Raw genomic sequence first — 23,045 nt, forward strand, 5'->3', positions numbered from 1 at the left:
AAAAAAAAAAGCTAAGAACAACTAATAGCGCAACACCATGACAGGCACAAATTTGGATAATTTTCTCAGGTTCCAGATGACTGAAAACATTTCTCCCATAAACACCTAGTTCAGATGTAGAAAACAGGAGCTTTGCCCCCGATCCCCTGCTCAGACACACAACACCCCGCTACCCCACCACCACATGTAGCCCTATACTCCCTATATACTTCATTCTTTACTCATCCAACATGCCCTTACATCTTTCCCCTTCTCCCAATTCATGTGCTAGGACCAGCGGCGGACTGACAACTCATGGGGCCCCCAGGCAATCAAATTATGGGGCCACACAGTATACACAAACACACCCACACACAGTATACACAGACATGTTTCTATTGGCTGAGAAGGTACTGGAGAGGTGGGGCAGCCCTGATGGGGCACCCTGGTGGCATGGGGCCCTCGGGCAGTGCCCGAGTGGCCCAATGGTCAGTCCGCCCCTGGCCCCTGTCTAATAGTTTTAGACCCAAAAAAGGAGATATACTCCTGTGCTTCCTCAGATCTACTCCAATACCACAGTGATCAGAAACCTCTAAGAATGTACACATTACTGTAACTTCACTTTTTATTTAATGGAGACTCACCAATACACAATATTTTAGAACATATCTATATAACAACAAAAAAAAAAACCACATACCTGCAGCAAGTGGTAAGGCAAGGTTACTTCAAGCTCAGCCAATCTGTGTGCAGGGTCCTCTTCATCTTCTGGTATATCCAAATCCTCTTCAGGAATGGTGTCCCATTTACCTTGATGAGCTACCAGCTGATGAACTAGTTCATATTGCTCAGGCAGTGCCAAACTTACCAAAGTCTGTTTGCCATGTCTAAAACTAATGCGCCTTCGCTTACAGGTGTCTGGGTCACAACATGTTCCAACTGGCAGAAGAGGATCACCCAAAAGAGCATTAACCACCTTGCCTCGGGCACTGCAGTTATGTCCCAGAACAAAGATACAGGGCCTGCAGCGTACAGTCAGTTTCAAGTAATCTTCCTCTTGTCTCTGAAAAGTGATGCTATGCAGCTGGCCTGAAAAGAAAAAAAAAAAAAAAAAAAAACAGCAAGGATGTAATACACAAGTCCAACCAAGTAGTACTAAACATTTTTTAAGTGTTGCTGAAGTAGCTTTAGGAAAAGGCATTCTCCTAAAACCCAATAAGATCAAAAAATGGTACTAAAATGAAAAGAAATTGGACATTTATAGAAATGAAGCTTTTTTAAAATCAGGAGTAATTTAGATCAAGGTGGTAAACTGGTGTAACTTTAGCCATACACAAAATATATATACGGTAAACATGTTAAAGAGACTTATTCTTTAAAGAATTAAAAGGGGTTGTAAAGCTTTGTTTATTTTCTAAATAGGTTCCTTTAACCACTTCAGCCTCGGACCAATAGTCAGCCTAAACACCAGAGGTCTTTTTAAAATTTCGCACTGCACTGCTTTAACTGGTAATTACGCGGTCATGCAATGTTGTACCCAAACTAAATTTGCGTCCCTTTCTTCCCACAAATAGAGCTTTCTTTTGATGGCATTTGATTGTCTCTGCGATTTTTATTTTTTGCGATATAAATGGAAAAAGACCGAAAATTGAGAAAAAAAAATATATTTTCTACTTTTTGTTATAAGAAAAATCGAACTAAATGTTAGTCATACATTTAGGGCAAAATTTATTCAGCCACATGTCTTTAGTAAAAAAAAAAATGTCAATAAGCGTAGATTTATTGGTTTGCACAAAAGTTATAGCGTCTACAAACTAAAGTACATTTTCTGGAATTTACACAACTTTTAATTTACGACTGCCCATCTCACTTCTTGAGGTGCATAAATGGCAGTACAACCCCCCCCCCCCCCCCCACTCCTCACTACCTATCACAGTTTCGAAGGCCATAAAATGCCAATAGCACAAACCCCCCCAAATGACCCCATTTTGGAAAGTAGATACCCCAAGCTATTTACTGAGAGGCATGCTGAGTCCATGAAATATTTTATATTTTGCCACAAGTTGCAGGAATATTAAAAAAAACTTTTTTTTTTTTTTTGCACAAAGTTGTCACTAAATGATATATTGTTCACACATGCTATGGGCATAAGTGAAATTACACAAAATTAATTCTGATGCTTCTCCCGAGTACGGGGATACCACATGTGGGGGACTTTTTGGGAGCCTAGCCACGTACGGGACCCCGAAAACCAAGCACTGCCTTCCGGATTTAAATGTAAAACGCTATCAAAAAAACTGTTAGCGATCGCAGGGATCAGGCCTGACTCTGCAATCGCTGCAGTTATGTGTTTAGTGTTTTGTAAGTGACAGTGATCGACCGATACTGCACTTGGGTGGGCTGGGCGGAGGGGCAAAACGCAGGTGCTAGCAGGTATCTGGGCTGATCCTGCTAATGCGTTTTTTTGGAATCCTAAACTGCTGGGGACGCCAATATAGATCTGATTAGATCAGATATTGATCTGTTCAGATTCTATACCACTACGGGAGGTGTATGCTTTGCACGTGGGTGTTAGCGGTACTGTCACTAACCTAGCGCTGCCTGGGGCGACGCAGACCCTGACCCTAAAACCTAATTGATATCACCCGCCGGGTGATCAGGGGGTTAAACCTTTATTGGGTAATAAATGGTGGGTGCCCTGATGCTATAAAAAGCAAACTAACCAGAGTCACCCGTAACACTTACACGGTGATCACTGGTGAAAGGGTTAACTAGGGGCAATCAGGGGGTTAAAACCATTATTGGGTAGTATATCTGGGTACCTAGCGCTATAAAAACCTGGCGGTGAACCTAAAAAAATAACTAGTGAATTAGCGACACCAGTGCCACTAATGCAGCGATCAGAAAAATGATCGCTTAGTGACACTGGCAAAAGGGGGTGAAAGGGTTAACTCTAGGGGCAATCGGGGGGTTAAACCTTTATTGGGGGGGGTAGGGGGCTACTCTGGACCTAACACTAACTGCCCTGACACTTTTTACTGTCACAACTGACACTGAATGCAGTGATCAGTAAATAAATGATCACTGCAATCAGCGACACCGACTGGGAGGGGGGGCGGATTTTTGTGCCTATATATGTTAGTGTAGTGTTTGGTGCATTTACTTTCAGTGTTCTCCTCGTAGTCGGTTGAAAAAGACCGCCCCAAGGAGAATGACATCACTTCCTCCCTGCCTGTGTTTACTATACACAGCGGGAGGAAGCTTCTCATTCAGCGAAACGGACCGCCGCATCCAGCGGGAGGGGGTCCAATCGGACCCCCCACCCGCTGGAAGGCAAGCACGTACATGTACGTGCTTGTGCCTGTACATGCCATTCTGATGACGTACATTCCCATGCGGCGGTCCTTAGGTGGTTAAGCTAGTGCATTGTTGGTTCATTTACCTTTTCCTTAGATTTCCCTTTTAAATGTTTCTTTGTCTGAATTTCTCACTTCGTTTCTCCTCAGTAAACTTCACACCATCATCCAAGTGGCGTTTAGTCAGCCAGAACAGCTTACTGAGGAGGAATAGGAAGTGAGAAATTCAAAGAAAAAACCATTTAGAAGGGAAATCGAAGGAAAAAAAAAAAAAAAAAAAAAAGTCTAAGTGAACCAACAATGCACTAGCTTAAAGGAACCTACTTAGGAAAAAAAAAAAAGAAAAAAAAAACCTTTACAACCTCTTTAAATACCTTTACAACATGTCAAAATGGCCTTGCTCCTTGCAATGTTTTGCAAAGAGCAGCCCTTAACCTCCTCCGAGGTCTCCTACCAGCATTCCTTGCTCTTGCCTTGATAGCAAGATATATTTTTGCTATAGGGGCACTTCTGCAGGCTTGATCCTGAGGAGAAAGGATCCTTTCTCCTCAGTGTCCCATGAGACATCAATCTGCTGTCGACTGTGTCCCATGAGGAAAAAGAAAACCTGAGGCACATTGATAAACTTGCCTGTGGGGGACAGCACACCACCACAACATTCACTGGCAGGATCAAAAACATAAAATAATAAAGAGAAGGACATGACTGATTGTAAATAGCTCTCTACAGTGATTTGATCTAGTACATGAGCAATTTTGCCTGTACAGTACTTGCACACTTTCAAAGTAGTATTGCCATAGTTTTCCAATTCTAGAATCCCACAGAGGACCAACTGCATAGAGTACCTTAGCCCAGGGGTTGACAAATTTGCTTGGAATCTAGGAGCCAGCTAAAAAAGTTAGGAGCCAGGTCCGTGACGGCGATCTGGACCTGTCCCTGGCCTGACATGGAGACGAGTGAGGGGAAGATAGCGCCCCCAGCCCCCCACCTGTCTCCAAGTCATTGCCCATAGCTCTTAGAGGGACATTTTTAAATTGCATTTTAGTGTAAATATGAGATGTGAGGTCTCTCTGACCCCAGATCTCATATATAAAAGAGGACCTGTCATGCTTTTTTCTATTACAAGGGATTTTTACATTCCTTGTAATAGGAATAAAAGTGACACACATTTTTTTTTTTTTTTTAAAAGAACAGTGAAAAAAATAAAAATAAAAGTTAAAATAAGAAAAAAAAATTGGTTTTAAATGCGCCCCGTCTTGCCAAGCTTGCGTGCAGAAGCGAACGCATATATGAAAGCGGTGTTCAAACCACACATGTGAGGTATCGCTGCGATCGGTAGAGTAAGAGCAATAATTCTAGCCCCAGACCTCCTCTGTAACTCAAAACGTGCAACCTGAAGAATTTTTTAAACGTCGCCTATGGAGATTTTAAAGGGTAAAAGCTTGTCGCCATTCCATGAGCGGCCGCAATTTTGAAGCGTGACATGTTGGGTATCGATTTACTCGGCGTAACATTATCTTTCACAATATATAAAAAAAAAAAATTGGGCTAACTTTACTGTTGTCTTTTTTTTTTTTATTAAATAAATTTTTTTTCCCCAAAAAAAGTGCGCTTGTAAGTCCGCTGTACAAATATGGTGTGACAGACAGTATTGCAACGACCACCATTTTACTCTCTAGGGTGTTAGAATAAATAAAAAAAAAAAAAAAAAATTTATATATATATATATATATATATATTTTTTTTGTTTTGTTTAGGGGTTCTAAGTAAAGGGATGGAGAAAGACTGGCCCATTAACATTGTTGGTTGTAATTCCAACGGCCACCACAAGAGGGCGCCAGATTCCAGAAGGAGCCATAGGATCACAGAAGGCCTCAAAGCCGGGGGCTCAATTACCGGCCGCCTGCGGCGCGGCCCGACGCGATCGCGCGGGGGGGGGGTCCACGGAGACGGGATACCCCCAGCTATGCTGCCCCAGGCGCAAGGTCGCTGATTCTAGTCGCCAATGCGACCTGGCGACCGGGTTTTGTCGAGCACTGCCTTAGCCACTTCAATACCGGGCACTTAAACACCTTCCTGCCCAGACCAATTTTGAGCTTTCAGCGCTGTCGCACTTTGAATGACAATTGCGCGGTCATGCTACACTGTACCCAAATTAAATTTTTATCATTTTTTTCCCACAAATAGAGCTTTCTTTTGGTGGTATTTGATCACCTCTGCGGTTTTTATTTTTGCTAAACAAATAAAATACCGAAAAGTTTTAAAAAAAAATGTTTTGTTTGTTTCAAAACTTTGCAAATAAGTAAGTTTTCTCCTTCACTGATAGGGTTGCAATGATAAGGCGGCACTGATGGGCACCGATATGTGGCACTGATGAGGTGGCATTGATGGACACCGATATGTGGCACTGATAAGGTGGTACTAATGGGCGACATGGATGGGCACTGATAGGTGGCACAAATTGGCATGGGTAGGCGGCACAGGTGGGCATGGGTAGGCGGCACAGGTGGGCATGGATGGGCACTGATAGGCGGCACAGACGCGAGTGACGAAAAGCCGATCACTGGCTTTTCCCATTTACACTGTGATCAGCCGTGATTGGACACGGCTGATCACATGGTAAAGAGTCTCCGTCGGAGACTCTTTACCGAGAACGTAGTTGCCGGGTGTCAGACTGACACCCCGCAACAACGATCGCCGCGATGCGCGCCCCTGGGGGCGCGCAGCGGCTCATAATCCTGATCACATCATATGACGTCCAGTCAGGATTATGCAACCACTTTGCCACCGTCTATTTGTTATAGGGCGGGCGGCAAGTGGTTAATCCGATTCATGCTATGGTTGCCCAGTAATGTGGTGGTAAACACCTGCCCTCCACTCTGGCAAGGCTGATGAGGGTCCTACAACAGTAGATTAAGGCTGAACTTTCAGACACACAGCTTCAGGCTGGACCTATTTAGACTTTGCTCTCATTTACGGTGGAAGCTGCATGATGTCTGGACACCAGGTAGGTATAAAGCTAAATTTCTTCTTTAGGTCTCGGTGCAGATGCAGTGGCCACATCCATGGCTTGTCTTCACTCAATGCCATCAATGATGGTGGCGGCCCTTTTCCATGCAGAGAACTAGCTGGTTGTTTGCTGGCATAATTGCATTTAGGGCTGCAACTAATGGCCATTTTCATAATTCATTAGTTAGCCGATTGTTTTGATTAACCAGTTGCCGACCGCCGCACGCCGATGTACGTCGGTGCAATGGCACGGGCAGGCATAAGGACATACATGTACGTCCCTTGCCTCCCGCGGGTCGGGGGCCCGATCGGGCCCCCGCCCGGTGCCTGCGGCGGTCGGTATTCGTGCGGGAGCGATCCCGGACGAGGGGACGGCCATTCATTCATGGCCACCCCCTCGCGATCGCTCCCGACGAATAGAAATCCCCGGTGACATCACTTCCTCTCCTGTAATGTAAACACAGGAGAGGAAGTGATGTATTCTCTCCTCCGTGTCGGTATTTTCCGTTCCGACACGGAGGAGAGCGGATCAGTAAGTTGCACCAACACTCACACACACAGTAGAACATGCCAGGCACACTCACACCCCCCCTTTACCCCCCGATCACCCCCCCAATTACCCCTGCCCCCCAGTCACAGTGACACCAATGTCATTTTTTTTTTTTTTTTTTTTTTTTTTGCATTGGTGTCATTTGTGACTGTAATAACTGTTAGGGCAGTTAGAGTTAGCCCCCTTTAGTTCTAATGTACCCCCCTAACCCCCCCAATAAAGGTTTAACCCCGTGATCACCCCCCGTCGCCAGTGTCACTAAGGCTGGGTTCACATTGCAGCGGTTTATGAGAACGAATGTGATTCGCACCGCACTGCAGTGCAAATCACATCCGATCTCTGTGCGATTCGAGTTCAGCCATTCGCCGCACCCGCCACACCCGCCGCACCCGCCGCAAATTCGCACGGGACCCTTTTTTTGGCCCGCAGCAGAATCGGATCGCATGGGTGTTCACACCATGCGATCCGAGTTTGCAGATCGCACTGCGATATGCGAACTGATCTGGGGGTGTCAGTAACATTTCACTGACACTCCCAGCAGTTCGCATAGGGCAGTGTGAACTGCCGCCGGGAGGCATGCGATGCGGGAACCCGCCGCGCATTCGCGGCGTTTCCGCATCGCTCCAGTGTGAACCCAGCCTAATAAGCGATCATTTTTCTGATCGCCGTATTAGTGTCACAGGTGACGCTAGTTAGGCAGGTAGGTATTTAGGTTCGCCGCAGCTTTTTATAGCGCCAGGGACCCCCATATACTACCGCATAAAGCCCCCTGATTGCCCCCTAGTTAACCCTTTCACCAGTGATCACCATATAACTGTTACAGGTGACGCTGGTTGGTTAGTTATTTTTTTATAGTTTCAGGGCACCCGCCATTTATTACCTAATAAAGGTTTAACCCCCTGATCACCCGGCGGGTGTCATTTGTGACTAATAACTGTTAGGGCAGTTAGGGTTAGCCCCCTTTAGTTCTAAGGTACCCCCCTAACCCCCCCAATAAAGGTTTAACCCCGTGATCACCCCCCGTCGCCAGTGTCACTAAGGCTGGGTTCACATTGCAGCGGTTTATGAGAACGGATGTGATTCGCACCGCACTGCAGTGCAAATCACATCCGATCTCTGTGCGATTCGAGTTCAGCCATTCGCCGCACCCGCCGCACCCGCCGCAAATTCGCACGGGACCCTTTTTTTGGCCCGCAGCAGAATCGGATCGCATGGGTGTTCACACCATGCGCTCCGAGTTTGCAGATCGCACTGCGATATGCGAACTGATCTGGGGGTGTCAGTAACATTTCACTGACACTCCCAGCAGTTCGCATAGGGCAGTGTGAACTGCCGCCGGGAGGCATGCGATGCGGGAACCCGCCGCGCATTCGTGGCGTTCCCGCATCGCTCCAGTGTGAACCCAGCCTAATAAGCGATCGTTTTTCTGATCGCTGTATTAGTGTCACAGGTGACGCTAGTTAGGCAGGTAGGTATTTAGGTTCGCTGCAGCTTTTTATAGCGCCAGGGACCCCCATATACTACCGCATAAAGCCCCCTAATTGCCCCCTAGTTAACCCTTTCACCAGTGATCACCATATAACTGTTACAGGTGACGCTGGTTGGTTAGTTATTTTTTTATAGTTTCAGGGCACCCGCCATTTATTACCTAGTCTCACTAGTGTACCCCTAAATTTAGGGGTGTCTACTTTCCAAAATGGGGTCATTTGGGGGGGGTTTGTGCCATCTTGGCATTTTATGGCCTTCAAAACTGTAACGCCCTTAGAAAGCCTGAAGGCGGTGCTTGGTTTTCGGGGCCCCGTACGCGGCTAGGCTCCCAAAAAGTCCCACATATGTGGTATCCCCATACTCAGGAGAAGCAGCAGAATTTATTTTGGGGTGTCATTTCACATATGCCCATGGCATGCGTGAGCAATATATCATTTAGTGACAACTTTGTGAAAAAAAAAAAAAAAAAAAAAAAAGTTTGTAATTTTCCCGCAACTTGTGGCAAAATATAAAATATTCCATGGACTCAACATGCCTCTCAGCAAATAGCTTGGGGTGTCTACTTTCTAAAATGGGGTCATTTGTGGGGGTTTTGTGCCATCTTGGCATTTTATGGCCTTCAAAACTGTAATAGGTAGTGAGGAGTGAAATCAAAAAATTACGCCCTTAGAAAGCCTGAAGGCGGTGCTTGGTTTTCGGGGCCCCGTACGCGGCTAGGCTCCCAAAAAGTCCCACATATGTGGTATCCCCGTACTCAGGAGAAGCAGCAGAATTTATTTTGGGGTGTCATTTCACATATGCCCATGGCATGCATGAGTAATATATCATTTAGTGACAACTTTGTTAAAAAAAAAAAAAAAAAAAAAAGTTTGTAATTTTCCCGCAACTTGTGGCAAAATATAAAATATTCCATGAACTCAACATGCCTCTCAGCAAATAGCTTGGGGTGTCTACTTTCTAAAATGGGGTCATTTGTGGGGGTTTTGTGCCATCTTGGCATTTTATGGCCTTCAAAACTGTAATAGGTAGTGAGAAGTGAACTCAAAAATTTACGCCCTTAGAAAGCCTGAAGGCGGTGCTTGGTTTTCGGGGCCCCGTACGCGGCTAGGCTCCCAAAAAGTCCCACATATGTGGTATCCCCATACTCAGGAGAAGCAGCAGAATTTATTTTGGGGTGTCATTTTACATACGCCCATAGCATGTGTGAGCAATATATCATTTAGTGACAACTTTGTGTAAAAAAAAAAAAAAATTTTTTTTTTTGTCATTATTCAATCGCTTGAGGCAAAAAAATAAAATATTCAATGGGCTCAACATGCCTCTTATCAATTTCCTTAGGGGGTCTACTTTCCAAAATGGGGTCATTTGGGGGGGTTTTGTACTGCCCTGCCATTTTAGCACCTCAAGAAATGAGATAGGCAGTCGTAAACTAAAAGCTGCGTAAATTCCAGAAAACGTACCTTAGTTTGTAGATGTGACAACTTTTGCGCAAACCAATAAATATACAATTATTGACTTTTTTTTTACCAAAGACATGTGGCTGAATACATTTTGGCCTAAATGTATGACTAAAATTGAGTTTATTGGATTTTTCTAATAACAAAAAGTAGAAAATATCATTTTTTTTCAAAATTTGCGGTCTTTTTACGTTTATATCGCAAAAAATAAAAATCGCAGAGGCAATCAAATACCATCAAAAGAAAGCTCTATTTGTGGGAAGAAAAGGACGCAAATTTTGTTTGGGTACAACATTGCATGACCGCGCAATTACCAGTTAAAGCAGCGCAGTGCCAAAGTGTAAAAAGACCTCTGGTCATTTACCAGCAAAATGGTCCGGTCTGAAAGTGGTTAAATCAGATCAAATAAAAATTAAAAATATAAAAAATAAAAACACGACGACCTGCAATACTATTCTGCAGATTTTCAGACAGGACTACTAATATAATGCATGACAGAGTCCCTTGTCATATACAGGTATCCTGCCGTGTCTATTTCACCTGGGGCCACCAATGACGGGGCACACTATCCCCCCCCCCCAAACACCAATGGAGCACTATTTGCCCCCCCCACTCCCCAGAACACCAATGATGGGGCATTCCACAGTGCAGTTCATTTTGCACAGGGTGGTCCTGGTCCTCCAATTCTGGGGACCCTCAGGGGCGCTGGTGGCTCATCCCCACATAAAGAATCAACGTTGGATAAGTGCTCTTGGTGGACACCCATGTGGGCACACTCCTGATTCCCGCATCTGTGCCCATTCACACAGAATGTAGGACTTAAGCCCGTCGCTGGATTTTATTGACGGGGGGGGGGGGGGGGCATGTGAACTGCAGCACCACAGAATATGAAAATACTTTGTTTACCTCTTGCCAAAACAAGCGAGACAAGCCATTTCAAAAACCCCATGTGATCAACACTCATTGCCTTCTAGGCAAGAACATCTTTACACTATTACAAAAAAGCAACAGAGGCCAGCCAAAAGTTGAATAAAAAGCTTTCAGAGAGGAAGAGAAGAAAAAAAAAAAAAGGTTAGAGTATTTAACATATCAAGCAGGCTTTAGCTTACAAGAAGACACTAATATATATATATATATATATATATATACACACACACACACACATATATACATACATATATACACACACACACATAACCTTGCAAAAGTATTCGGCCCCCTTGAACTTTTCAACCTTTTGCCACATTTCAGGCTTCAAACAGATATAAAATTTAAATTTTTGTGAAAAAATCACCAACAAGTGGGACACAAATTGTGAAGTGGAACGAAATCTATTGGATAATTTAAACTTTTTTTTTAGCAAATAAAAAAACTGAAAAGCGGTGCGTGCAAAATTATTCGGCCCCTTTACTTTCAGTGCAGCAAACTCACTCCAGAAGTTCAGCGAGGATCTCTGAATGATCCAATGTTGTCCTAAATTACTGATGGTGATAAATAGAACCCACCTGTGTGTAATCAAGTCTCTGTATAAATGCACCTGCTCTGTGATAGTCTCAGGGTTCTGTTGAAAGCGCAGAGAGCATCATGAAGACCAAGGAACACGCCAGGCAGGTCCGTAATACTGGTGGAGAAATTTAAAGTGGTTGTAAACCCTTACAAACCACTTTGACCTACAGGCAAGCTAGATTAAGGCTTACCTGTAGGTCCAAGCAATATCTCCGAAAACGGGCACCGCTGTCTACGGCGCATGCGCCATAGACAGCGGTGCGCAGGTGCACTGAGCGTGGCATTTCCAAGAATGGAGCTGCCGCGCGCGTCGACTCCCGTGCGCATGCGCGGGAGTGACCTCGCCGAATGACAGCGGCGGAGCTGCGAGACGCCACCAGCAAAATGGATGCGACGGACTACAGGGGACAGCGGCGACTTCGCTGGCTCCTGTGTCAGGTAAGTGACACATAATGGGCAACTATGCGATGCATAGTAGTCCATTATGCTTTGCCTTTGCAGGGAATGAAAGAGGAAGTAAACCCATCAGGGTTTACTTCCTCTTTAAAGCCGTATTTGGATACAAAAAGATTTCCCAAGCTTTAAACATCCCAAGGAGCACTGTGCAAGCGATCATTTTAAAATGGGAGTATCAGACCACTGCAAATCTACCAAGACCTGGCTGTCCCTCTAAACTTTCAGCTCAGACGAGGAGAAGACTGATTAGAGATGCAGCCAAGAGGCCCATGATCACTCTGGATGAACTGCAGAGAACTACAGCTGAGGTGGGAGAGTCTGTCCATAGGACAACAATCAGTCGTACACTGCACAAATCTGGCCTTTATGGAAGAGTGGCAAGAAGAAAGCCATTTCTCAAAGATATCCATAAAAACTCTAGTCTAAAGTTTGCCACAAGGCACCTGGGAGACACACCAAACATGTGGAAGAAGGTGCTCTGGTCAGATGAAACCAAAATCGAACTTTTTGCCCACAATGCAAAACTATATGTTTGGCGTAAAAGCAACACAGCTCATCACCCTCAACACACCATCCCCACTGTCAAACATGGTGGTGGCAGCACCATGGTTTGGGCCTGCTTTTCTTCAGCAGGGACAGGGAAGATGGTTAAAATTGAGGGGAAGATGGATGCAGCCAAATACAGGACCATTCTGGATGAAAACCTGTTGGAATCTGCAAAAGACCTGAAACTGGGACGGAGATTTATCTTCCAACAAGACAATGATCCCAAACATACAGCAAAATCTACAAAGGAATGGTTCACAAATAAACGTATCCAGGTGTTAGAATGGCCAAGTCAAAGTCCAGACCTGAAACCAATCGAGAATCTGTGGAAAGAGCTGAAAACTGCTGTTCACAAACGCTCTCCATCCAACCTCACTGAGCTCGAGCTGTTTTGCAAGTTAGAATGGGCAAGAATTTCAGTCTCTCGATGTGCAAAACTGATAGAGACATACCCCAAGCGACTTGCAGCTAATCGCTGCAAAAGGTGGCTCTACAAAGTATTAACGCAAGGGGGCCGAATAATTTTGCACGCCCCACTTTTCATTTTTTTATTGGTTGAAAAAGTTTCAAAAATTCAATATAGATTTCGTTCCACTTCACAATTGTGTCCCACATATTGGTGATTCTTCACAAAAAATAAAAATTTTATATCTTTATGTTTGGAGCCTGAAATGTGGCAAAAGGTTGAAAAGTTCAAGGGGACCGAAAACTTTCGCAAAGCACTGTACATACATACACACCCCTTTTAGAAAAGGAAGTTCAAACTCCAAAACTACTTGCACATGGGCATCTCGAGTCAGCCGCATAGCATCCCACCCCTTTCAGGCACCTCCAGCCCTGGTGCTAGCCAACTGAAATCTATGACCGGCTGAACTACAGAGCAGCTGGATACTGTACGAAGGGGTACTTGCACTTAGTGCACCACGGGTTCAGGACAAATTCCCCAAAATAATTCCTGACTAAAATTTGTAGATATCAGTACACATAAGCCAATATACACAAGTGAGAGTGCATACACGAGTAAAGCCACCTACACCCCATTCAAACTGAAAATTTTCACTTGAAACTGCTGTTACTAGGCAGTCTTTCTAATCTGCCTCTTCATATTCCGCAGTGCTTCGTCCTCTTCGGTGAGTGGCCTCGTTGCCTTCTGGGACATGCGTCACAGAAAACGGGGCCATTCCCAAAGCGCCGCGCGACTCGCGCATGCGCAGTAGGAAACTGGCAGTGAAGCTGCAAGAATCCACTGCCTGTTTCCCTTTAAGATGGAGGAGCCGGCAGCTAATCCAATGGACAGATCGGCCTCGGGGTGGCCGACATCGCGGGATCGCTGGACAGGCAACTGTCCTTAATAAAAGTCAGCAGCTACAGTGTCTCTAGCTGATGACTTTTTTTTTAAATATTGGCCGGAACACCCCTTTAACTTCCTATCCTAAGGGTCCTTTCACACAGGGCGGATCAGTTCTGATCCGCCCCGTGGATATCCGTTTGCTCAGCGGGGATCACTCAGTCGATCCCCGCTGAGCAGGGAGATGACAGGTCCGTCTCTGCACACTGCGCAGGGACAGACCTGTCACAGCGCCACTCTCCCCTATGGGAGATCGGATGACGAAGGGCCGCAGTGCCCGTCGTCACCCGATCCGATGGCGGATGGAAAAATAGCTTTTTCCTCTGTTACACTTTCGGATCGGAGCGGGTCGGATGTCAGCGGACGTGTCACCGCTGACATCAGACGTTCTATGGAAAAACTGACAGGCGGGCCTGAACGGGACGTCAGTGTGAAAGGGGCCTTAAGGTGACAACACTGACCAAGTGCATTTCTGCATAAGCAGCTTTGTCATCCTAGTGAAATGCAGAGACTGTTGCCAAATACATTATACCAAACAAGATTCAGCTTACAAGCAAACAACCTTGTGAAACAGACACTGACCAATTTATACAAAAAAAAAAAAAAAAAAAAAAAAACACATCAAGCCCTTTAAGAAAAGGACTTTAAAAATCCAAAGCTACATATGGACTTATCAGATTGATTTAACAGCAGAGCAAACCAGATAGTATGACTATAGACCAGTGATGGCGAACCTTGGCACCCCAGATGTTTTGGAACTACATTTCCCATGATGCTCAGCTACACTGCAGAGTGCATGAGCATCATGGGAAATTTCATTCCAAAACATCTGGGGTGCCAAGGTTTGCCATCACTGCTATAGACCGATCAAAAATTCAGGTAACTGCAGGAACCTTCTGAATTACAATTTATGGTCGTTCACTTACAGCCAACCTAGGGATCGACTTTAGCTGAACAGGATTATTGAAAACACTACTCAATCAGCGGGCTGCAGTGCTGACTAGTGTATTTTGATAGTGCAGTCCTCCTACTGGCAGAATACAATAGCCCAGAAGGGAGGATTCCTCTATACACACCACTTGTGTGGATAAAAAAATCCATTACTTCATAAAAACAACCGATCTATGCCCAGCCTAAGTCAGTTTGAGAAAATAAATGCCAAGGCTTATATCCATGCATTATACTGTGTGAACAATAAAGCAACTTCAATTAGTATGAATAATTTACCATAATAAAAGTGACTGCACATGTATACAAGACCAAAACAAGAGCACTCAAAAGACCATGCAAATTTAGAAAAAGGCTCAGATAGTGCAATGCATTATATAAGGGCTTGAATATAAAAACAGAACAAAAAACAAGACCACTCAAAAGGCAAGCCAAATATACCTACATGTACACCACTGTTCCCCAGGAGACAGCAGCGCGCATCTGACATCTGTATACTCCACCCCACTCTACGCATTTCATCCCATCATCACACAAATGCTTGCTGCTGTGTCCTGGTGAGCAGTGGCAGGCATGCAAGTATTTGGCTGGCCTTTTGGTTCTGCTTTTATAATCAAGTCCCTATATATTGCACCAAGTCATCTTCTCAATTTGTATGGTATTTGAGAGACTGGTTGGCTGTTTGGAGTGGCAGTGGTCCATCCAGTAGTGGAGCAGCGTTTCTCCTGGAAGTTCATGTGGTTAACAGGCAAAAGGGTAAATGGACAGATGTGACCTGAGCAGCAGCCTCTCTGCAGAATAGATTCCTATGAGCAAGTTATACCCCTGTGAGATTCTGTGTGTGGTAAGTGCGCTACTTACCTTAACCACTTTCAGACCGGACCATTTTGCTGGTAAATGACCAGAGGTCTTTTTACACTTTGGCACTGCGCTGCTTTAACTGGTAATTGCGCGGTCATGCAATGTTGTACCCAAACAAAATTTTCGTCCTTTTCTTCCCACAAATAGAGCTTTCTTTTGATGGTATTTGATTGCCTCTGCGATTTTTATTTTTTGCGATATAAACGTAAAAAGACCGCAAATTTTGAAAAAAAATGATATTTTCTACTTTTTGTTATTAGAAAAATCCAATAAACTCAATTTTAGTCATACATTTAGGCCAAAATGTATTAAGCCACATGTCTTTGGTAAAAAAAAAAAAGTCAATAATTGTATATTTATTGGTTTGCGCAAAAGTTGTCACATCTACAAACTAAGGTACGCAGCTTTTAGTTTACGACTGCCTATCTCATTTCTTGAGGTGCTAAAATGGCAGGGCAGTACAAAACCCCCCCAAATGACCCCATTTTGGAAAGTAGACCCCCTAAGGAAATTGATAAGAGGCATGTTGAGCCCATTGAATATTTTATTTTTTTGCCTCAAGCGATTGAATAATGACACAAAGTTGTCACTAAATGATATATTGCTCACACATGCTATGGGCGTATGTGAAATGACACCCCAAAATAAATTCTGCTGCTTCTCCTGAGTACGGGGATACCACATATGTGGGACTTTTTGGGAGCCTAGCCGCGTACGGGGCCCCGAAAACCAAGCACCGCCTTCAGGCTTTCTAAGGGCGTTACAGTTTTGAAGGCCATAAAATGCCAAGATGGCACAAACCCCCCCCAAATGACCCCATTTTGGAAAGTAGACAGCCCTAAATTTAGGGGTACACTAGTGAGACTAGGTAATAAATGGCGGGTGCCCTGAAACTATAAAAAAATAACTAACCAACCAGCGTCACCTGTAACAGTTATATGGTGATCACTGGTGAAAGGGTTAACTAGGGGGCAATCAGGGGGCTTTATGCGGTAGTATATGGGGGTCCCTGGCGCTATAAAAAGCTGCGGCGAACCTAAATACCTACCTGCCTAACTAGCGTCACCTGTGACACTAATACAGCGATCAGAAAAACGATCGCTTATTAGGCTGGGTTCACACTGGAGCGATGCGGGAACGCCACGAATGCGCGGCGGGTTCCCGCATCGCATGCCTCCCGGCGGCAGTTCACACTGCCCTATGCGAACTGCTGGGAGTGTCAGTGAAATGTTACTGACACCCCCAGATCAGTTCGCATATCGCAGTGCGATCTGCAAACTCGGATCGCATGGTGTGAACACCCATGCGATCCGATTCTGCTGCGGGCCAAAAAAAGGGTCCCGTGCGAATTTGCGGCGGGTGTGGCGAATGGCTGAACTCGAATCGCACAGAGATCGGATGTGATTTGCACTGCAGTGCGAATCACATCCGTTCTCATAAACCGCTGCAATGTGAACCCAGCCTTAGTGACACTGGCGACGGGGGGTGATCACGGGGTTAAACCTTTATTGGGGGGGTTAGGGGGGTACCTTAGAACTAAAGGGGGCTAACCCTAACTGCCCTAACAGTTATTAGTCACAAATGACACCCGCCGGGTGATCAGGGGGTTAAACCTTTATTAGGTAATAAATGGCGGGTGCCCTGAAACTATCCGCGACCCGCGGGAGGCAAGGGACGTACATGTAAGCCCTTATGCCTGCCCGTGCCATTCTGCCGACGTACATCGGCGTGCGGCGGTCGGCAACTGGTTAAAGTGATGGGAACAGAATAGACAAAGTGCATTAACATTCACATTTAGGTTTCATTACTCAGGCACAGGATAGTCCAGTTAGACCAATCTCCGTCACAGCTTCCAGCAGAGGGGGTGATGTCCTGTGAATCCTTCTCATAGCCGGCATCCTGACCAGCAGGAATCTTCCAGCATGTGTGCAGAGTCCAAAGAGAGGCTTGGAGAGCAGCTGGTTGATTACAGGGAAGTGCAAAGCTTGAGAAAGGAGCATGCACTACAGACACCCCCCTAGTGCACATGCTCAGGAACACGTCGCCATTTTAGTAATGAAACCTCAATGAGTGTTTTTAACGCATTTTGTCTATTAAAACTACACAGTCTTAACGAAGAGGTGCCTGTTTGATTTCTCTACATGTTTGGAGTTTGCTTCGGCTTCCCCTGCAAGGCTGCCCTGTCTGTATAGACTGTTTCCTCACACAGAGCTTAACAGCTCAAAGGACATTTGTATGGACTCTAATCTCGCACTATATACTATAACCCATACCACCATCCATTGTATATATACATTGTTTCCTCAACCAGAGTTTGGCTTTATGCTGCAGTTCTTAAAAATCAGCTCTAGGCTCCTGCTGCTGTCAGTCAAATCCTGTGAAAAGGGAGCGGGAGGTGTGGCCAAGCCCCAATGTGCGAGACTAGGGATGCACAAAGCCTAGACTGAGGGCACACCCACACAGATGCCCTTTCAGCACATGGCTTTTTGAGGAAAGGAGGAGTGGACAGCACCAGCAAGGATCTCCAGGTAAGGGGCCCCCTCTGTGCAATATCATTGAACAGAGCAGGCAAACATATCCTCTTATTTTAAATTTAAAAGAAATGCCTTTACAATCATTGACCTACAATCTACTTTTCAATAATTACATGTCCTACTGCGTTTCAATTTGACAGTATCTAATCTGCTAGTACAGGGTTCGACAAATCTCAGGCACCAAGTCGACTAGAAGTTGTGCCCTGTCTCGTGGGCTTTTGCACGGTTGGATGGATTCCATTGACAACCCAGAACATGGCCCACTGCGTGCCCCCAGGAATGCAGCAGACAATTGGTAATCCTTTGGAAACTGCTGATCACAGAACAATGTAAGGAGCCAACCACAGAGCAGGAAAGTATAAGACATTTAGCACCTCTCCATTTTAAATAGAAGGACTTTAGTATCGCAAAAGTGGCTATGCATGAACGTAAAAACTGTGTGCAGCAGCCCCCATTAATTCTTACCCGAGCACCCTTGCAATACAGTGATGTCCATGAGATCCTTGATTCTCTGGGGACTCCTCACTCCCGACTGGTTTTTGCCAGCAGTGGGAGCCACTGGCCCCCACTGCTGTCAATCACAGCCAGCGAGCCAAGCCTCCATGTGTGAATAGACACAGCAACAAAAACGGAGCGCCTGTTTGGGAGCCCCACAAAGCAAGCTGCTTGCTGTGAGGGGACCCAGCAGGAGGGAGGGGCCTAGGAGCACCAGCATTGGGCACAAGAGGAAGATTAGGGCTGCTCTGTGTAATGGTTTTGCAGAGCAGGGGAAGACCACAAGGCTTTACTATTACTTTAACCACTTCCCGACCAATGCACGCCGATATAAGTCAGCAGAATGGCACAGATAGACAAATAGAAGTGCAGGTACATCCCTTTAAATTTGCCACCATGCCACCTTGTCGGGATAGAAAACTGGCTAAAAGACAGAATTCAGAGAGTAGTGGTTAATGATTCTTACTCTGAATGGTCTAAGGTTATGAGTGGTGTACCCCAAGGTTCAGTGCTGGGACCCTTACTTTTTAATATCTTTATAAATGATATTGGGTCTGGGATCAAGAGTAACATTTCCGTCTTTGCAGATGACACCAAGCTATGCGGTGCAATAATGTCCTTACAGGATGTCACCAATTTACAAGCAGACCTCAATGCTCTGTCTAATTGGGCGACTATGTGGCAGATGAGGTTTAATGTTGAGAAATGTAAGGTTATGCACTTGGGGGCTAAGAATATGCATGCATCATACACGCTAGGGGGAGTACAACTGGGGGAAATCCATAGTGGAGAAGGATCTGGGGGTTTTGGTAGATCATAAGCTCAATAATAGCATGCAATGCAAAGCTGCGGTTTCCAAAGCGAGCAAAGTCCTTTCCTGTATTAAGAGAGGTATGTACTCCAGAGAGAGAGAGATCATTTTGCCCCTGTTCAAATCATTAGTAAGACCTCATCTGGAATATGCCGTTCAGTTTTGGGCACCAGTTCTCAAAAAGGATATCAGGGAACTGGAGAAAGTGCAGAGAAGGGCAACCAAACTGATAAGAGGCATGGAGCAACTCAGCTATGAGGCAAGATTAGAGGAACTGAATTTATTCACTCTTGATAAGAGGAGATTAAGGGGGGGGGGGGGGATTTGATCAACATGTACAAATATATAAGGGGTCCATATAGGGAACTTGGTGTCGAGTTATTCACTTTAAAGTCAACAAAGAGGACAAGGGGGCACTCTTTACGTCTAGAGGAGAAGAGATTTCATCTCCAAATACGGAAAGGTTTCTTCACGGTAAGAGCTGTAAAAATGTGGAATAGACTCCCTGCAGAGGTGGTTATGGCCAGCTCAGTGGATTGCTTTAAGAAAGGCCTGGATTATTTCCTAAGTGTAGGTAATATAAATTTATAGGTAAAGTTGATCCGGGGAAAATCCGATTGCCTCTCGGGGGATCAGGAAGGAATTTTTTCCCCTGCTTTAGCAAATTGGATCATGCTCTGCTGGTTTTTTTTTGCCTTCCTCTGGATCAACTGTGGGTATAGAATTGGGTATATGGGCTGGTATATGTATATATGTATGTATGTATGTATGTATGTGTATATATATATATTTTTTTTTTGGTTGAACTGGATGGACTTGTGTCTTTTTTCAACCTAACTATGTAACTATGTAACCTCGAGTCCAATCGCGGGTTCCGCAGATTCGATCACTGCAGGGATAACCACGATCGTCTCACGGGAGATGCTAAAGTAAACAAGCATCTCCTTTTTCTGCCTAGCAACAGTGACACTGATCTCTGCTCCCTGTGATTGGAGCAGAGATCAGTTATGCGTAAAACACAGCCACGCCACCCACAGATAGCAACACACCCCTGGGACACACTTAACACCTACACTGCCAGTGTAATTTACACAGGAATCAGTGCATTTTTATAGCAATGATTGCTGTATAAATGACAATGGTCCCAAATCTGTCAAAAATGTAAAATGGGTCCGCCATAATGTCGCAGTCACAATAAAAATCGCTGATCCATTACTAGTAAAAAAAAAAAAAAAAAGCCAGAAAGAGGCACTTTATGCGATTCTGTCAGTTTTAACAAATCGCATTAGGGATCACTAGTTCTAAGTATTGTGATTCTTTCCTTTTTTTATGCTAATTTATTACATTTGTCTCTTACTCTGAACATCATTATGCTATAGTGGTGAGAGTCTTCAACCACCCCCTCATAAAATACGCACAACTTTTTATATACCTTCTCTTACTTTATACGGGAATATATATATCACTCACAATCTTAGTGCCTATAGAATTTTAGCCTCCTAGGCCAATTTCCTGTCATAGTACCGCGCATCACTCCTTTATCTTTTTAAAAAAAGCCAGAAAGCTATCCTTTTTGTAAACACAAATTTTTGCACAAACCAATCGCTTACTGCGAATTTTACCAAAATTATGTAGAACACTACACATCGGCCTAAACTGGAGGGAAAAAAAAATGTTTACACATTTTTGGGGGATATAGCAAAAAGTAGAAAATGCGTTTTCAAAATTGTCGCTCTTTTTTGTTTATAGTGCAAAAAATAAAAACCGCAGGACTGAACACCACGAAAAGAAAGTTCTATTTGTGGGGAGAAAAAAGAAAAATTGTCAAAAAAAAGTCAATTTGGGAGCCAAGTCGCACAAATGTGCAATTGCAAGTTAATGCGACGCAGTACCCAATTGCAAAAAGTGGTCTTTGGCCAGCAAAATGGTCTGTGGCTTATGTAGAACATCTTTTCCTCCCACAAAACAGAAGCATTGTGCATAAAAATGAGTCAAAACCTCAGTCAATTTATCTGCATCTTACCTCCTTTAGCTGTAACAGGTTTCTGTGCCTGATGTCCCTCCTGCTCCTGGCTGAATTTCCAGGTTCTGACTTCCTATTTCCTTCCTTTACCAGTCCTGATACTACATGTCCCATTCATGCTTTGAGCCTCTGTAGTTTCAGGGCAGGCTTAGGGAGTAGCTTAGCAGTTCTGAGAGTTGATGTGGGTGGGTCCTAAAGTTATGGTGGGTGTTTCAAGGAGTGTATTGGAATTCTGCAGTGAACAAAGTGCTGTACAACAGGAAGTGTAACCTTACAAACTATCTCTTGAACAAGAAATTTGCCATTCTGGCTATAAAGGGCACACAAATGTAAGACTGGTCACTTTTTTCTGCTCCAATCTTATTCTTTTTAACAAAAAAACACCAAGTTGTCTTTATTGAAGGCATGATGCGCAACGTGTTAATCATACTCAGTCTCTGCTGCGTCTACCTTGTCCCTTAGTTGATCAACCATTACACAGTGCGCATTCTCAGCATGCCCAGCTTACTTAAAATTACTATGTCTTTCCAAACACCCCCATTTTATGCAGTTCAACAGCTTTTATTGAATTATGAATAGTTTGCTTGTTCCAAATTCATCCAAATATATTACCTTCAATAAAAGATTCGTCCATTGTGTATGCTTTATGAACTGTATGTAGCCCAACTATATTATGAACATAAAAAGTAGTGCAAAACAAAATTGACATACTGCAACAATCAGCTCAAAACCTCATGATCTCACTGTACTTAACCACTTTCAGACCGGACCATTTTGCTGGTAAATGACCAGAGGTCTTTTTACACTTTGGCACTGCGCTGCTTTAACTGGTAATTGCGCGGTCATGCAATGTTGTACCCAAACAAAATTTGCGTCCTTTTCTTCCCACAAATAGAGCTTTCTTTTGATGGTATTTGATTGCCTCTGCGATTTTTATTTTTTGCGATATAAACGTAAAAAGACCGCAAATTTTGAAAAAAAATGATATTTTCTACTTTTTGTTATTAGAAAAATCCAATAAACTCAATTTTAGTCATACATTTAGGCCAAAATGTATTCAGCCACATGTCTTTGGTAAAAAAAAAGTCAATAATTGTATATTTATTGGTTTGCGCAAAAGTTGTCACATCTACAAACTAAGGTACGTTTTCTGGAATTTACGCAGCTTTTAGTTTACGACTGCCTATCTCATTTCTTGAGGTGCTAAAATGGCAGGGCAGTACAAAACCCCCCCAAATGACCCCATTTTGGAAAGTAGACCCCCTAAGGAAATTGATAAGAGGCATGTTGAGCCCATTGAATATTTTATTTTTTTGCCTCAAGCGATTGAATAATGACAAAAAAAAAATTTTTTTTTTTTTTTTTTTACACAAAGTTGTCACTAAATGATATATTGCTCACACATGCTATGGGCGTATGTGAAATGACACCCCAAAATAAATTCTGCTGCTTCTCCTGAGTATGGGGATACCACATATGTGGGACTTTTTGGGAGCCTAGCCGCGTACGGGGCCCCGAAAACCAAGCACCGCCTTCAGGCTTTCTAAGGGCGTAAATTTTTGAGTTCACTTCTCACTACCTATTACAGTTTTGAAGGCCATAAAATGCCAAGATGGCACAAAACCCCCACAAATGACCCCATTTTAGAAAGTAGACACCCCAAGCTATTTGCTGAGAG

At 44.2% G+C, this 23,045-nt stretch overlaps 1 long non-coding RNA gene across 1 annotated transcript in view; it reads right to left on the bottom strand.

The window, feature by feature from the left end:
• The window catches only part of LOC143958948 (uncharacterized), a 58,058-nt gene extending 36,581 nt beyond the window's left edge, over positions 1–21,477 (bottom strand). The window contains exons 1-2 of the long non-coding RNA XR_013270157.1: positions 21,368–21,477; positions 680–1,068 (exon numbers count right to left, since the gene is read on the bottom strand). This is a non-coding gene — a long non-coding RNA (uncharacterized LOC143958948). The remainder of the gene's footprint in view (positions 1–679; positions 1,069–21,367) is intronic.
• Between the last annotated feature and the right edge of the window lie 1,568 nt (positions 21,478–23,045).

The sequence above is a fragment of the Lithobates pipiens genome, unplaced genomic scaffold, assembly GCF_037356315.1.
Source record: "Lithobates pipiens isolate NorthernLeopardFrog02 unplaced genomic scaffold, aLitPip1_a1.2 Scaffold_66, whole genome shotgun sequence".
Lineage (NCBI taxonomy): Eukaryota > Metazoa > Chordata > Amphibia > Anura > Ranidae > Lithobates > Lithobates pipiens.